The sequence below is a fragment of the Phyllostomus hastatus genome, unplaced genomic scaffold (assembly GCF_019186645.2).
Source record: "Phyllostomus hastatus isolate PE091 unplaced genomic scaffold, TTU_PhHast_1.1 phas_scaffold_182, whole genome shotgun sequence".
Taxonomy (NCBI): Eukaryota; Metazoa; Chordata; class Mammalia; order Chiroptera; family Phyllostomidae; genus Phyllostomus; species Phyllostomus hastatus.
In genome coordinates this window covers 11699223-11716532 of record NW_025334013.1, presented here as the reverse complement: position 1 = coordinate 11716532, position 17310 = coordinate 11699223, and positions in this window count along the sequence as shown.

Sequence of the window (17310 nt, the reverse complement as noted above, 5' to 3'; positions counted from 1 at the left end):
TCTTGGCTGATAGCCCCCAAAGACCTTCCTCAAAAGAAGGTCTTTGAACTGGACCAAACCCCAGATAGCTCAAGGTCTCTACAAAGAGCATTTGAAACTTGCTACAGGAATGACATTTTTCTTATTGATAGCCTCAGAAATCATTTATGTGTAGCCAAGCTTAGCGTTCTGCTGCCAACGCCAATCAAAACTCTTTGTAAGTAATTTATGCAAACTTTTGTTTTTTTTTTCTTTTTCCTCTAAAACCCCTGACTTTTGTTCCCTAGTGGGCCCTATTTGGGTTGCTACTCATGTCTGTGTACTTGAACTTGCAGTTCTTTGAGTCCAAGTAAAGGCTTTTGCTTGATTGGCATCTTGCTCGCTTGCCTCCCTCACCCTATTGCCCTCAGATGAGTCTTTTTTTTTTATTTTCAATTTGCTCATCCTGTGAGGATGGGGCTTTCGAAACAAAATTAAATATTTACTAAGGTGTGTCCAAACCATCACAGACTATATGATACTAGAATTTGAACTAATGATACGTCACTCTATTTAATGGGCAGAGAGGACACAGGAAGACGTCAAACACTCAAGACAAAGATCATCGCCTCACCCAGCACCCAGCCCCACTCCACAAGTTCACTTGGGCAAAGTGGGTGTTCTGTGCAGACGGTTGACGGGCAGAGTCTCTGAGAAGGACAAGTTCAGAGTGGGAGTGTCTAGTACCAAGGCCAAGTCTTTGATGTCATTATTTGTACCTCATGTTCTAAAAATGCAACATGGTTTGATTATCTTCTGGGACAGTCTCCTAGTAGGCCACAGAGAAGAATGTTATCAACAAAAGTCATCTCTCCCCCTCTCCCCCTCTCCCCTATCTCGGTCATTCTGTGTTTCTATGTCTGTTGTTATTGTTCTTGTGTGAGTGTGTGTGTGTGTGTGTGTGTGTGTGTGTGTGTGTGTGCACATGAATACACATACAGAGGTTTGTCACTCTTTGTCTCTTTCCCACTTATGGCTCTTGCTGCTGCTGGTGGCTGGCCCTCCTGTGTGCCTCTATCTGTTCCGCTTTCTCTCCCCGGTTTCACCTCCTTTCTCTGGATTCCCAGCACCCCTTTCATCTCCTCCACTTCGCAGATGGCGGGCTGAAAAGAAAAGCGTTTGGAGTGCCCAGATTGAATTGAGTCCAAATCCCACTTCTGTCGCTTACAACCTATGTGACCAAGAGCATTTTCCACAACCTTCCCCAGCTCCGGTCCCTCACCTGAAAAACGAGAGCGGTCATGGCTTCTCCTCAGAATGATTCCGAGGCGTTGATATCGTGACCCTGGTCCAGGGAATAGGAGCCCCCTCCTCCTCTCCCCGCCACTTCTCTCTTTGACCTGCCTCGCCGCTGCCCGTCCTCTCCACTGTGCCTTGAAGGCTACACCACTGGGTTATGCTCCATATAGGAATCGCGTGTATATGTAAAATGAACAGGTTCACATCCTCCACGGTTACTTTTCCTGGCAACTAAACAGAACATTTTGCACTGCTCCCTAGGGGAAGAAAACACATCAGTTTCTATTTTCATAGGACGCTGACTTGATTTTTCCATTTCTTCAGTGGCCCTTGACTTGGGGAAAGGTCATGGGGTGTGGGCTGGGGGCTCCGATTCCTGACCTGGACACTCGTGCTCGTTCAATGACTTGGCTAGTCCTCGAGTGACAGGACTTATCTTTCCATCTCCATAACGTTGTCTTTGTTTGGTGTCCGTTGGTACAATCATCTGTCTGCGTAAACGACCTGGGCCTGCACCATCAGCACCTGTGCCAGGCCCCGCCCTGCCGCGCAGGTGACAGCCCGGCAAGGGGCAGAGCCCTGTGCTCACCAGGGGGCAGCAGAAAGGCCACGCTCTGTCCTTCCTCTCAGACGCTCCCGTGGAAACTCTTCTGGCGTGAAAAATGCACTGTGTTCATGCTGCAAGGGTTTAAAAGACATTAGAGAATTAAAAAAAGGAAAAATGTGCTCATAATCCCACCCTCAGAAATAGTGATTATTGTCTTTTTGGTGTATTAGGTCAAACCGTATGAGATGGCTGATATAGTTGGTCATTTTTAACCTGAAAATGTGGTAATTTCATGGGATTTAACCTAATATTTTCTCCCACCTTTTCACTACAATGAACATAAATGCATTTTTTAAAGATTTGTGTTTGTTTATTTTTAGACAGAGGGGAAGGAAGGGAGAAAGAGAGGGAGAGACACACCGGTGTGTGGTTGTCTCCTGTGCGCCCTCCACCAGGGGGACCTGGCCGGCAACCCAGGCCTGTGCCCTGACATAAATGCACTTTCAATTACAAAATTGAAGCAGGCTTATATGTGTATGTGTGTGCTATCTTTAATGCCTGCCTTTTCATATAAAACATTAGTGATTACAAATATGTGTAAGGAGTGATGTCATAGACGCTAGTATGCGTAACAGTTTCCTTGGGAAGTAAGATGTCACACAAACAACTGGAGCCCCCCGCACCCTCTTCCCCAACAGTCACCCCCTCCCTAGCCCCTCGCGGTAACCACCTCACACATCTGCTGTTTATCATGCGTAGGTTTGTCCCGCTACACAATATGCAGGGTTGTGCATCGTTTTTAACTTAACAACACCAAATGACACAAAAAGTGGCCATATTCTATGATGTTTAGTGCTTATTAAACATTATCATATTTTTAACTAGCTATCCATGCTGACGCCTGTAGCTTTTGTTGACTCATTTTCAATGTTTTGTTATTCAATGCTCAGGTTTGCTGTCCGTCTTTCTCCACGAGACTCAGTTCCTTCATGCTGGGGACTGTGTCCTAGTTATCTGCAGCTTGAGAGGCTCTGGAATGGGTGTGGAGTGGAGCAGGCGAGCGCAGGAGGTGAGAGACCAGTGCGCTGGACAGCAAGCCCAGCGTCCTTTGCGAGCTGCCCGAGGCAGAGAGCACTGATGAGAAGAAGGGTCTCCTGCCTGGGAGAAGCAGATGTCACGGCTGGACACTCCGTCATGGTATCACCCTCCGTGCCAGATTAGGGGGCCGGTAGGGTGTCCAGTCCAGAACTGTAGGGGAGGGGCCAGAGTGAGGGGAGAGCTTCTAAACTGCCCCAAGCCCATTGCTGGAAGATGAGTCCATCCCTTTTGCAAGCACCACCAAAACCCACATTTCCAGATAAAGGCATTGACATGTTCTTAGGATTTTTTTCATATATTTACCTCCATGCTTTTCAGACAATTAAAGTTCATAATTGGTAGGAAATGGCAGGGCTGGTGCCTTAACACACAGACAACCAAAAGAAATTCCTCTAGTAGTCCAGTCTTCCCAACCCTGAGGAGTTTAAAGCGTACCCGTAAACTGAGCTGCAAAGCACAGGGTCAGCAACCCACCGCAGGCCCGGTGAGGCGGCATTCTGCAAGGGTGCCGGGCTCCGGAGTCAGGCACAGCCGAGTTCGAGTCCTGGCCCTGCCCCTTCTGGGATGTGTGTGTGACCCTGGACCAGTTCGCCAACCTCAATCAATTTCTGCCTCTTTATCTGCAAACTGGAGACACAAATGCCCTCCTTGCAAGTTGATGGGTTTCAACTGCCTGGTTTACTGCCTGCTGCACATTCTATAAATTGAGCAACTTTTATGAGCCAGCCACTGTGGCCGGGAGCGGCCTTTGACTATGGAACCTGAACCCACGTGGTGGCTGAGCGAGAATGAAAACTCCTCATGGTCACAAAAAGCCAAAAGCTCACCGTCCCTGCTGTCCCGTGCAGCAGCCGGGAATTGCCGCTCACAGCCCTTCCCAGAACACGTCTGTCCCTTGAAGAAGGCACGTGGCCGACATCCCAGGAACCGCCTGTGGTTCTGCGTTTGTTTCTCGTCTCTGAGAAGAGGGAGGGGAGAAAGGGGAGTGGGTCAGCAAAGTCCAGGAGAGACTCAGACCCAGAGACGAGATCTTCCCAATAAAGTAGGATGTTTCAGGTTCCTGTGAAATCTCCAGGTGCAACAGCGCAAACTCAAAAGCATCCTGGAAGGAGGTGAGGTCTGCAGGTCTCACCGTACCAGGCAAACATCCTCCCTCCCTCCCTCTCTCTCTCTCTCTCTCCCCCCCTCTTCCTCCCTCTCTCTCTCTCTCTCTCTCCCTCCCTCTCTCTCTCTCTTCCCCTCCCTCTCTCTCTCTCTCTCTCTCTCTCTCTCTCTCTCTCCCCCTCTCTCTCCCTCCCTCTCTCTCTCTCTCTCTCTCTCCCCCCCTCTTCCTCCCTCTCTCTCTCTCTCTCTCTCCCTCCCTCTCTCTCTCTCTTCCCCTCCCTCTCTCTCTCTCTCTCTCTCTCTCCCTCCCTCTCTCTCTCTCTCTCTCTTCCTCTCTTGCTCTGTTCAGTTGGAAGAGGAATTGGGGTCAAAATGACCCTTTTAGGGGGTAGATTTATTCAAAGAAATGAGCATATCTTTTTTGTATTCACCATTCTTAACGTCACACACATACTTTACTTAAATTAGCCTTTGTTTTAACTTACACAGCTGGAGCCACTGGGGTTTCTCCATTTTGCTGGTGAAAAATGCCACGTTCTGTATGGTGACAGAAAGTCACTAGAACTGTGGTGATGATTGCTTCGTAAGGTGTATACGTGTAAAGTGACTGTGTTGCACATGTGAAACTAATATGATATTTATGCCAACCACACTTCAATTTTTGTAAAATGGGTCACACTTTAAAAATGTGTGTGCCATTTGATGCCTAACCTCAAAAATAAGTATTGTGGCATTTGTTATAAAAATAAGTATTCTGGCAATAAAGTGGTAAACAGCCTAAATGCTTCTCAAATAAACGAGGATGCCACCATACCATAGAATAACCTGCAGCCATTCCAAATAGTCTTGCTGAAGACGATCCATCCAATGAACTGAAAGGGAGTAATGTGCACCGTGTGTCAGGAGGGGAAAGAAGCAGTTTGCAGAGACGGTATCATCCCGTTTCTGTAAACAAACAGAACGGGACACGGGGGAAACACAGAATGAAAGCACAGATGTCAAAGTCTAAGTGGGTTTCTTCTGGGAACTTGGAAATGGAGGTGACTTTTATTTTCTTCGTTTGCATCGTTGCATGTTTGCATTCTTCTAAATTTTGGATGTCGAAGTTGTATTACAATGGTTATAAGAGAAAGTGCCCCCAAGGACGGGAATGGTTCTTGGAATGCCTGGGTCTGAGCTCCACCCTGCGCCCTAAAGCTTCCCCCAGCCCTGGAGCCCTCAGCACCAGCGCCGGAGCAGGCTTCTGTGGGGAGGACCAAATGCTCCACTCTTTAGCAGCAAATCCTGACTTCGATTCACTCCAGGCATGTCACTTGTGACAGTATCTAAGTATACTCATTAGTATCAGAATGGGGTAGCTGTTATACTCATTGGGTTGGCTTGCCCAAAAAGAACATCAAAGAGTAAGAACTCAAAATTTTTATTAAAGAATCTCCTTGGGGACATTCATGCTTACAGCTGTGACATTGGCATTGCTGTGGCATCAGGAATTTGAGATGGGCTGGCCCTCATGTGGATGGCTGGGTCATTTTATTTATAGGCTAAAGAAAGCTGCCAGTGCTTTGTGGTGAACCTAGAACCTGCCCTTGGCCCCCTCTAAGTGAGACAGAAAGGACAAGTCCACCCCGGCACCTTGACCCACTGTGAATCTATTCTCTGCTCTTTTTATCATTTATCTAGTTCAGATTTGCAGTCATAAAGCGGGTGCCAGGCCGGTCTCCTTGCTGAGCAACGGTAGTTTGGTAGTTTACAAACGGTAGGGGGAGCGATGCATTTGGTAGCAGATCAAGTGAAGATGCAAAAATGTCAAGAAGTAATATGACACCCCCCTTTCCCAACTCACAGTGAGATCTTCCCTCCAGCTCTAACATTACCACCTACAGGAAGCCTTCGGGGTTTCACAACTTACCCTTAGACCCAGGACTATCATCTCTCTATCCTCACACCAGGCCCTGGCATGAGAAAGAGCCCATGAATGAAAGGATGAATGAGTATGAATGAATGAATGAATGGATGAATGAGTGAATGGCTGACTCATATGTGAGTACGTGAATGTGAGAAGGAATAAATGAACACCTCCCTCTGACAGCACTTTGTAGATGTGCCTACTCACGCATTTCACAAAAATGTACTGGGGATTCGCTGTGTGCCAGGCTCTGTGATGGGCACTGGGACACAAAGACAGACAAGCTTCCGGCTCTCAGGGAGCTTATATTCTAGTAAGGGAGAAAGTCAATCTGCCAGGAAACCAGTATGTGCCTGATTTCAGATGGCGGTGGTGCTATGCGGAAAACACACAAGATCACATGAAATAGAGTGCCTGGGGGTGCAGGGTGGCTGGAAGATAAGGGGAGCAGGGGAGACCCCTGTGAGAAAGTAGCATTTAAGTTCTGACTTTGAAGAACTTAGGAAAGAACTTGTTTTCAAGTGCTTCCTTAGCTTATTTCAAGCACTTTATTCTTAAAAATAAAATTTCAAGGACACGCCTGACATCGTCTTTTCCTTGACAGTGGGAGCTGTATCTCATCCATCACTGTTAGCTGGCAGGGCACAGTGACAAGCGCATGAAATTTGCAGCCGGACTCCCCAGGTTCAAATCCTGTCTCCATCACTTACTGTCAAAAATCCATGCTTCCTCTCCCACAGTGTGAAGTTGTTGCTTAAAGACAGATGCCCAACCATAGATTCCATTTTCCAGTCCCTCTTACACCCAGGTGTGGCCAAGGACAAGTTTTTGGCCACTGAGATAAGAGCAGAAGTGATGTGTAGCGCTTCCAGGGCTGGGTCACTGAGTCACCTTACAGAGAAAAGCCACCCCTTTACCAGGAATGAATGCCCTTATTTGACCGTTCAGTAAGGGGAGGGGCAAACCTTGATTGTGTTCAACTTCTGAAATGTTTAGGGTATATTTGTTATGACATCTAGCATTATTGCACGAACTAATACAAACTTAACGTGTGAAAACTGAATGTGTCCTACATTGCCTACTCAAAGTGCTGCTGGCTGTACAGAACTGAGTACAGAGCTCTGAATCCTATTAAATCACCCTCACGTTATTTTATTCCCATTCCCCATCTTGCCTTTCCAGAAGGGGGTGGTTTTTACTCTACTAGTTATTTATTTCTTGGAAGGTTAGTGACGATAGGAAGAGGCATACTAAGCCCCCTAGGGCCTTGCAGACTCGAGTTACCAAAATTTGTTTAATTGTCTGGGGATATAGGAGGAGAGAGTCTTGCTCAACTAAGTAATCTCCCCTCCTCCTTGAGCTCAGAGTTTGCAGTGGAACTTAAAGATCAAGACTTTTCCAGGATATAAAACATCTTTTCTCTTCCTCCCTCTTCCTCCAGGACAGTTCTGTAGGGAAACCCCTGCAAGGCTTTTAGTTCTCAGGCATCGAAGAGGGGACAAGAGAACCGCATGCTTCATGCTTTCCCCCACTTTAACATGAGATAATGCGTACAAAGCTCCCAGCACAGCACATGGCACATGGCAGGAACTTGACAGAGGGGCCTGGCCTCCCTCCTGCTCGCCAGTTCCTGTTAGCTCACTGTCAAGTATGACGCAACTGACAGCTCGTCTCCATTCCGGTGTTCCGTCTGGGACTGTGATTAACCCTCAACGAGACATCCTCTACCTATTGTGTGCCCGTCTTCGACAGCTCGCGCCTTTCTGACCCCCTGCCCTTTTTAAGATTTTCCTGTGGACTCATCTTACAGTTCACTGCTGTGAATTCTTTCGTTTGCTCTATCTAATCTGATGTCTTGCATTCTCCATTGTATGTCTTATAGTTTTCAGTTCCAGCTTTTCTGTCTGGCTCTCCTTCCAATCTGCTGTGTCATGTTTAGCACTTTCTGCTTTCTGACACCATTTTTCGGCTCAGTGTGTATCTGCTGGAACGTGGCAAGTGCGATGGTTTCATTGTCGGTCACCCGTCAGCCTAACAACAGCGGTTCCCCGGGGTCCGTTTCTGCTGACTCTTGCTTGCAGCGTCTCGCTTTTTGGGGTGCTGCTTATCTTTCATTGCTTATTGGATACTGTATTTTTAAGCCTATTCATTAAAATTGCTCGAGGCCTAAGAAGATGTTATGTTCTTCCAAAGAGGATTTTCATTAGTGTCCGTCAGACACCTGCGGGCACTATCTTTCTGGGACAATTTACTCAAATTAAATCGATGGACGTTGGAAGGCCACCCTGATGATTCGAAGACTGGCTACAGTCTGTGCTACGGCTGGTTCACCTCCGCTAGGCCCTTTTCCCTAGGGCAGAACCCTTCTGAGTCTCAGCTAACGATGGAAATGGTTCGCCAAGATCACTACTACCCTTGGTGGAATTCAAAACCCTACTTCAGTCCCCCTGTCTCTGAGAGGCTGCCAAAAGTTTAGCTCAACCTTTCAGCGGCCTGTTGGATGTCAACAAAGGCTCCTGAGCACACGGATCCAGGCACAGATACCTTTGCTAGGACCACTGGCTCTCCAAGATTGAGTTTCATACTCTGTCCACCTATACCTGCCTGAGTCAGATAGAACAAAGTCTTCAGTTCCAGGAATCAGGAAGAGTTGCTTTAAAAACAAATCTCCATTCCTGTGAATTGCAGCTGTCCTCATCACTTCTGTCAGATGTTATTTGCCAAGAAAGACCAGAGAGTTTACAAGCTAATCATTGCTCCTACCAGCCTCATAAATTGGGAGACAAGGGTGGGGCAATGAAAGGGAAATGTTTTATTGTCTCCATTTTCAAAGGCAGTTTCCAAGTCAAAGCAGATGAGTCATAGCAGAGATCAGACTCCGGTTCCCAGTCTGTTCCATTCCTCTGAATTCCGGCCTGCAGTGGGGGACTTTACCCCATAAGGACAGCCCCTTCTCATCTAAGAAATATGCAAAGCAGACTCTGGGCCACCAGGGAGAGGACAGTGGGAGAAAGGTGCATGCCAGGTCCGTGAGTCTCCCTAAGGATTGAATGATCCCATATCTTGAATTTTCAAGACATTAATAACCATCCAAGTTACTATTGATTGAACATTCGCCACTGTGCTAAAGCACGTTCATGCATTATTTTATATGATCCTCACACATCCCTCTGATGACTATTCTACCATTAGTCTCACCTTCTGAGTCCTGGGGAGGTTGAGACACTTGCCATGGCCACCTAGCCAGGAAGCAACAGGCCTATGGTTCAACACCCAAGTCAGTGATCTCTTGCTGCCTTTCCTTCCCTGCCCACAGATGTGTTTCTAGATATTGAGAGACAGAGAGGGAACCGAGGGCTGCCCTGGGGCCCAGGCTCACCCAGAGTCGGCTGAGGAAGCTGAACCCCAGAACAAAGGGCAGCAGGAAGAAGAGAGGGTTTCTCCAAAAACAGCAGGGTGGGTGCTGAATGACTTGCCTGTTGACGTAGCAACCAAGACACACCTGGAAACACCTGCCCCACCACCTGGATGGCCATTAATGGGGAGACATCATGTTCTTTCAGTTACTGTCTTCTCGTTTCTTCGAAATTGTACAAAGGTCAAGTCTCACCAGTGGGGATCCCAAACATTGTTCTCCATCTTGCCTTACAATGAAGTTTAAAGAATGTTTTGTCACTGAGACCCACCCACCCCCGGAGGGCCCCTGCCAGGACAAGAAAGTGCTGCCGATGGCAGGAGGCCGAGCAGCTTTGCAAGGGTGTCCCCGACCCCAAAGAGATCCCCCATATTAATGTGTCCCTCTAGCTGAAATTCCACCAACAGAGCTGTCCCTCTGGGATAAAAAGAAGTAAACCGTCTTTCAAAATACAAATATTCCCAGCAAGTCCCTGGATTTTTATTAATGTTAGGTTTTTTTTCTCACATAATGATGTCTCCTCCCAGACTTTGGTAACCCTACCATTTGTCTGCTCAGAGTGTGACCCATAAAAGGTCCCCAGTCTGTCTACCATCGGATGAATGATCGAAATACAGAAACAAACAAGCAGCAGCCTAACTTTAGAGCAGAAGCTCCAAGAAAGCCATGCTTCTTCCAGTCTCTCCATTCCCCTTGAACGGCGTTGCACGTATAACACAGCTGCATGAACTTGTTCTTTGGGGGCAGGCGTTAGCCATATAAGTTTTATGAAGTCACACAGACAGCATTCTGACTAAAGGCGCTTTTGCACTTGAACAGTTTTTAAAATCACCTCCCAAAGGCCCTACCTCCAAATACCTTCACATTAGGGATTAGGCTCCAACCCCTGCATTCCAGAGGGATGCCAACATTCAGTCCGCAGCACCTCCCGGACCAGATGCGGGTTCTGTGAAATATTCAGACGTGGAGGAAGGGCATTTGACAGGCATCACACCAGGTTTCCTGAGGAGCCAATGAAGCTTCGGCTTCAGGGTTTCTCGTTGGTCAGCCCCTTCCGGTGCTCTGCACCTAATTTTATACACTTAGTTCTATATTCTTTTCCTTAACGCCCCGCCCCCACCACCACCAAACTACGTAAACTTCTGATTCCACAAAATCTGGGTCTGCCCCTGGTAGGCACCCAGCAGTGCCTGCCACAGGTGCCAAAGCCCACATTCTGCTTATTGCTCTGAGTTTTTCTGGATGTAGCGGATGACGACAGGGTGAAGGGAGTGCTTCGGTTGCCCAGGCCAGGGACACCTGTCCAACGAATTCCCCCAAGAGCCATATTCATGCTTTTTTGACCAGGACCAGGGCTTGAGAAACGAGCATTATTTTAAGCAAACAATAATGATTAAAACTGTTATTTTTGAGTGCCAACTACATGCTGGGAACTATACTAGGAGCTTTCACCTATGTTTTCTTTATTTATTGGTTACTACCACTGTCTGCCGCTCCGAGGGGTCAGGCGACTTGTCCGAGGTCACAGAGTCTGTCAGTGGCCAAATGAGGATGTGAACCTAATGTCGAAATCTTTCCACGCACTATGGCTAAAAGTCCCCCCGAGGGCTTTGGACTCATGCAAGGTCGTAAAACTTAGCAAATAAAAGTGCAGGTAAGTAATGCATAGTTTTTCAGTAGAAGTGTTCGTTGTTGTTTATCTGAAGTTCAAACCCAACCAGCTGGCCTGAACTGGACCTGGCAACCCTACCTTAATAGACAGTTACTGTGAAGAGTGTGTAAGTTTGCACACATACCATTCTTAAAAGTTCAACAAGGTGAAGTGTGTAAGGTGTCTGGCCCTCGGTGAGGTTTGGCCCCTGGGTGTTGAGCATGGGGACTGTGGTCTCATCCAGGTGACCTAGGACAAGTTGGCTCCCCTCCCTGCACTCACGTTCCCCTTCTGGAGGATGAGGCGTGGCTCTGCTCATCGTCCAGGACCCTGACACCGCGGTGTCCAGGGGTGGCCTGTTGACCGCCCCCCCCAACCTTTACACACGAAGAAAAGGACTTTTCGTGCCAGGAACGACACAGCAGCTCAGTCCTCCCGTTGGCTGTTCGCAAAGACCAGGATCATCTGGGTGGCTATCAGGCTCCACGTGCGGAAGAGCGGGAATGTCTTCAGCGGCAGGTAGCCGCAGCCGGGCGTCCGAACCCCCGCCCTGCTGAGTCCCCGGTCCTGGCGGGACCTCTGTCTAAAAAGGGAAGAGGAGGTCCCATGAACAAAGAACTCTGGGAACCTCTGTGATATATATCCACCCATCCTCCCTCGGCAATTCAAATGCACGTGTTTGTATAAGAGCATCTGCAGAATCACATCCTGTTTAACGTTACTTAGCACCCCCTTTCCCAAGCTTGTTTGCCAATGGAGTCTCTTGTTTGCAAAATATCCCATGCAACGGTTGTTCCACGGGACTCGCTCTGGGACCCGGAGCCGTAGGAGTCAGGGCCGTCATTGCAGTGTCTGAGACCACAGTCAAAACCGAGCTCCCGCTCCTGGGGTGGCTTTCAGTCGGGGCAGGCAAGAACCTTCAATTGGGATTCAGAGAAACACAGTGTACACTTCCTTTGAACATGTATCCTATTTTCTACTCAGAAATGGACGGAGGACCTGGGAACTGTGTCAGCCCACCAAGTGGGGTTAAACGTAAAACAGAGACTCAGACTCGGAGAAGGAAGATGTGGGTCCTTGTTCTACCACCTCCTAGCTGGGTGGCTTTGGGCATGTGCCTTGGTGTTTCTGAACCTTAGATGCCACCTCTGAAAATCAGGCCCCGTCACACCACCCCCATGAAGAGTAAACGAAGCACCTGATGAGAATGCTTTGCAGCGTGCCTGACACCGAGGAGGTGCTCGTGACGTGTCTGTTAGATCTGAACCAGTTATTGAAGCCAAGAAACAGAAGCGCCCCCATGTTCACAAGACTACAATTGATGGGGATAACAGCCAGGCACGGAGTATTGATGGGGAACAGAAATAGGCCACGGGGTAGTCTTGTATGCACGTGTCAAAGCAGATCAAAGGAATGAGAATTGGAGAAGAAAAATGTGAGCAGATTGTAAGGCCTGCGGAAACCATGATCCCGGAAGTGCTGGTAGCCAGTCTCAAGGTTGAATGAAAGAGTGTGGGGCCTGACCTAGGGCTCTCAGGACATAGGAAAGCGTCAGAAAAGACTCATTTATGGATCAGATTTCTCTCTGGGTTTCAGCAAATTAGACAATACCTATCTATTCACCATCAAAGTGTAACGTGAAGATAAAATGAAATTTTGTATGTGATGGGGCTTCATTGGAATCTGGTAAAGTATTCAATGGAATGCACCTATATAGATAAAAATTGAAAGTAAAAGAAGTATAAAAGTTATTTGGATCAAAGTTGGCGTTTACTGAATGGGTGTACATGAATTCCCTAACAATCTGGTGTAAGAAAATGTTTATTCTCTAAACCTAATACTTGCCTGGCTTCAAGAAAATTCCATCTCGGTCACATTTTCTGAAGCCTTTCTCTCTCTAGGATAGTGCCAAAGTCCTTGGGTCTTGCACAGTCTAGAACATTCTGGGAGAGACCCACCGATCATCGGCCCACACTGGACTTGCTAGGTCCACCATCCCGGCCTCCTGGAAGGTTGGGATGGTGGACTCAGCTCCCGCAAGCTACATGTGAGCACAGGATGTCCTTGCCCAGGCCGGGAGTCTCCGGGCCTGGGGTCAGAACTACCTCTGCTCAGCCGTAGTTATTTCCATCAGAGGGCCTACCTGCTCCACTTCTCCAGAATTCATAGAATTTCTCTGTCCTACCCTTCTTGTTCTTGGGGGAAGCTCTCTCACATTCCCCCTCTCTCCGACCCATGACGGTTGCCTCTCCCGACCCTTGGAGCCCCAGCCTCTCTCAGACAACCCCACCGCGGTCATCCAGAGGAACGAACTCAGGGCCTGGGGCTGGGGGAGACTCTGCTGTAGGGGGACCTGGACACTTCCGCTTCTGACTGCCTCCTTGGGATGAAGGAGGAGAAACTACCCACCAGGAGGAGAACGAAAATACAGGTTTATCTCAGTAAATGATCACATAGGCACAAATAGTATGTTCTTCACACTCCTTTCAAAAAAAAAAGTCTAATTTAAGGTGAACTGCTTGGCTGGAGTTCCATTTTATGTTTCACAAGAGATCACTGGCTTTGCCAGCAAACTTACCCTGCGGACCATGTGCTCTGACCTCAGTCCCAGCACCAACTGGAGTAAGGTCTCCCGAGCTGCTGGCTCAGTGGTTTCAAGAGGCAGATAAATGTCTTGATGACAAATGGGCAATGCTGACTCTGTAAGGTGGAGACAGTCCCTACAGAAGGTGAACAGAGAGAGGAAAATATTCCAAGCCCACCCTTCGCCCCCGGATGACCTTACCCTCACACTCTTACATTTGGAAAACATTCTGTCTCTCCTTCCGCCGCTCTTCAGGTCATGGCTATTTATTTTAGAGTACAAGGTCATTGCCAAGGAACAGCTCGATGACCCTGGTTATTTCCCCTGTGACATAGGGACGAGGCTGGTGCAAGGCTACACAGTAGGATTTGGTGATGAGATGGAAATACATCTTCTTGAGGCTTCTGGGCAGAGGAAGGTGGCTCAACCGCTGGTGAGGTGACTTTATGCTATTCTTATAAAAGAAAGAAGGAAAGTCAAGGTCAACAGAGAAAAGAGGGAGAAGGCAGGTAGAGCTCTTCTCCAGAGAAAACACTAATGCTCCAGGGTTGCCAAGGGTGGCCGTAAACTTGCTGTCCAGGGTGATTCGGAGGAAAACACAAGTGCATGGCAACAGGCCTGAGGGGGAACATCAAAGTGACGACAGAGGCACCCTTGCGGAGGGGACAGCGTGGGGCAGAGGAGGGGGTGATGGTAGTCACGGAGAAGTTACACTTACCTGTAGTGCATTATACTCTAGGAGAGATATTTACTCATGCAGTATTTGTGTCATTGAAATTAATGTTTTAAAGTTTAATTTCATAGAGAAAATACTTGAGATATGAAGTCGTAAGAACTGGATTTGAGACTTGCCTTTTCTACCTGGAGACCATCCTCCATCACTTACAGAGCAATTATGCCAAAGGGTAGTAGCTCAGGCCACACGGGTACAGAGGTGAATAAAAAAAAAGCCACTGGTCCTAAAATTGAAGATCATAACTTGTGTGAGTCTCAATGTACTTGTCTCCACAATGGGCACGATAATTTCTACTTCACAGGGTTGCGAAGAACATTAAATGAAAGTCATACTTCTGTTAACTATAAAGCACTATACAAACGCTCTTCACGTATGTATTGCAAGACTTGTTCACAGGAGAGTTTGACACACTAACTTGTTACTCAATCTTTTCTTTTTTAAATTTAATAATTTTGTCAAAGAATCGAAAATTTCAAAAACGGCTGGAAAGATGATACAGAGAAGGGTGTGCCAGTAACTATTTAACAATCGGCTCTCCAGAGCCAAAAAGGCCAGAGGGGTAATGTGCAAATTTCCGTGGTGAAAACACTCCCACCCCAGCCACTTCCGTCCACCCACGTGATGCTGCTGCTGAAAACAGAGCTGGAAAGATGGACGAAGAGTGTGCTCCAGCACGTCACAGATACGGAGCTTTTCCTGGGTCGTTGGAGAATGAGCTGCCAGTTGGAAGGACCACCCCCCAATACTACAGCATGTGTTTCCCACAAACACAGACACACCCCCTCCCCGCAACAGACAGCCACATTAAAACCATTTTTTAAAAATCAGCCAATCGCCCCGGCTGGCGTAGCTCAGTGGATTGAGTGCGGACTGCGAACCAAAGTGTCACAGGTTCGATTCCCAATCAGGGTACATGCCTGGGTTGCAGGCCATGACCCCCAGCAACCGCACATTGATGTTTCTCTCTCTCTCTCTTTCTCCCTCCCTTTCCTCTCTAAAAATAAATAAATAAGATCTTTTAAAAAATCAGCCAATCAACACCAACTAATCCAGAGGCCCCACGCAAGTTTCCCGATTGTCCCAACAGTGTCCTTGATATCAAAAAGATCCAGTGCAAAATCGCATGTTGCATTTAGCTGTCAAAACTCCTTAAGGTCCTGAAATCCAAAACAGCTGTTCCTTGACTTGCGTGGCCTAGACATCATGGGAGATTACAGGCTGGTCATTGTGTAGGATGTCCCTCGGTATGGGTTTAACTGTTTCCTTGGGATCCTTCTTAGGTTTGGCTTCGTTGGCAGTGATATGACAGAAACAGGGCTGTTCTCATGGTGTCCTATCAGGTGGAGCTTTGTTTAGATCTGTCCCATTAGTGATGATGTTCATTATTCATCTCTTCGTTCAGGGGGTGTCTGCCAGGCTTTTCCACTGTGAGGTCATTCTTTTTCTTCTTGTAATTAGTAAGTATTGTGTGAGGAGGTACTCTGTGTAAATATTCTGTTTACGACATTTTTTATTTACTTCATTATTGATTTATATCCATATGGACTCAGGGTTTCCCATCTTATTTAATGCACTTGAATCCGTTACTATCACTACTTATTCTGATACCCAGCGGCCCTGATGTGGACAGTGTTCTTCGAGCGCTGCCTTGCTTTCTAACACAACACGGTGTTCCAGGCTCACCTCGCAGTGTCCCCACTCCAACCCGGGAATCAGCCCTTCCTCCAAGGCGACCTGCTTCCCCGGACCCCTCAATGGAGTCCTCGGTGGGGAATGGTATTTAGAAACCAAAACCTGCATTGTTAGTTGTATTCATTGCATGAGGATGTCACTTCTCCCAGGTATTATCAGTGGACAAGGAAAAGGAATGCATACACACACACACACACACACACACACACACACACACTTAAATCCCTCTCTCTCTCTCTCTCTCTCTCTCTCTGTCTAAAGCCATGAATTCACACCTGGTCTCAAATTCCACTTTAAAACCTCAGAATGTATTCTAGTTTATTCCCTTCCTATACTTGTATCTTCCTTCTCCAACAGTGAAAAATTAGGTCCTATTTTGAAATTGAGCTGTCATTCACATACCATGAAATTCACCGGTTTAATGTGCTATCATTGATTTTTAAGATAGTCACAAGGCTATGCAACCATCAGTGTGATCTAATTCTAGGGTATTTTCATCATTCCAAAAAGAAACTCTCAACCAGTCACTCCCCAGACCCCTCGTGCCTCTATCCCTTGTCTAACCATTGATCTACTTTCCGACTCCACACCGTTGCTTATTTTGGATATTATAAACGGGATCAAACAAAATGGGACCTTTCCCATCAGCCTCCTTAATTCAGCACAGTGTTTTCAAGGTTTATCGGTGTCACAGCATGCATCATTATTTCATTTTTTTAAATTTTTTTAATTTGTATTCATTTTCAGAGAGAGGGGAAGGAAGGGAGAAAGAGAGGGAAACATCGATGTGAGAAGTATCGATTGGTTGCCTCTTGCACATCCCCAACTAGGGACCCAGCCTGCAGCTCAGGCACGTGCCCTGACTGGGAATCGAACCAACAACCTTTAAGTCCACAGGCCAGCATTCAGTCCACTGAGACACACCAGCTGGTGCTCATTCACTTTTATAGCTGAATAATATGCCAGTGTATGAATGTAGCACATTTCATCTATCTGGTCATCACTTAATGGCCATCTGGCTTCTTTCACTCTTTTGGCTGTAATGAATAATACTGCTGTCAGCATTCATTGACCAGTTTTTATGTGAACAGGCTTTCAATTCTCTCGAGTATACACTGGAGAGTGCAATTGCTGTCATGTGGTTATTCTGTTTTACTTGTCGACAAGCTGCCAAAATAATTTCCAAAGCGTCTGCATAATTTTACTTTGCCACCAGCAATGCCTGAGGGCTCTGAGGACACCCCGCAGGTCACCCCTCATGCAGACACCCTCCTCCCAGCGGACCTCCAATTCTTCGTGCCAGGCTGCCACCCCATGTGA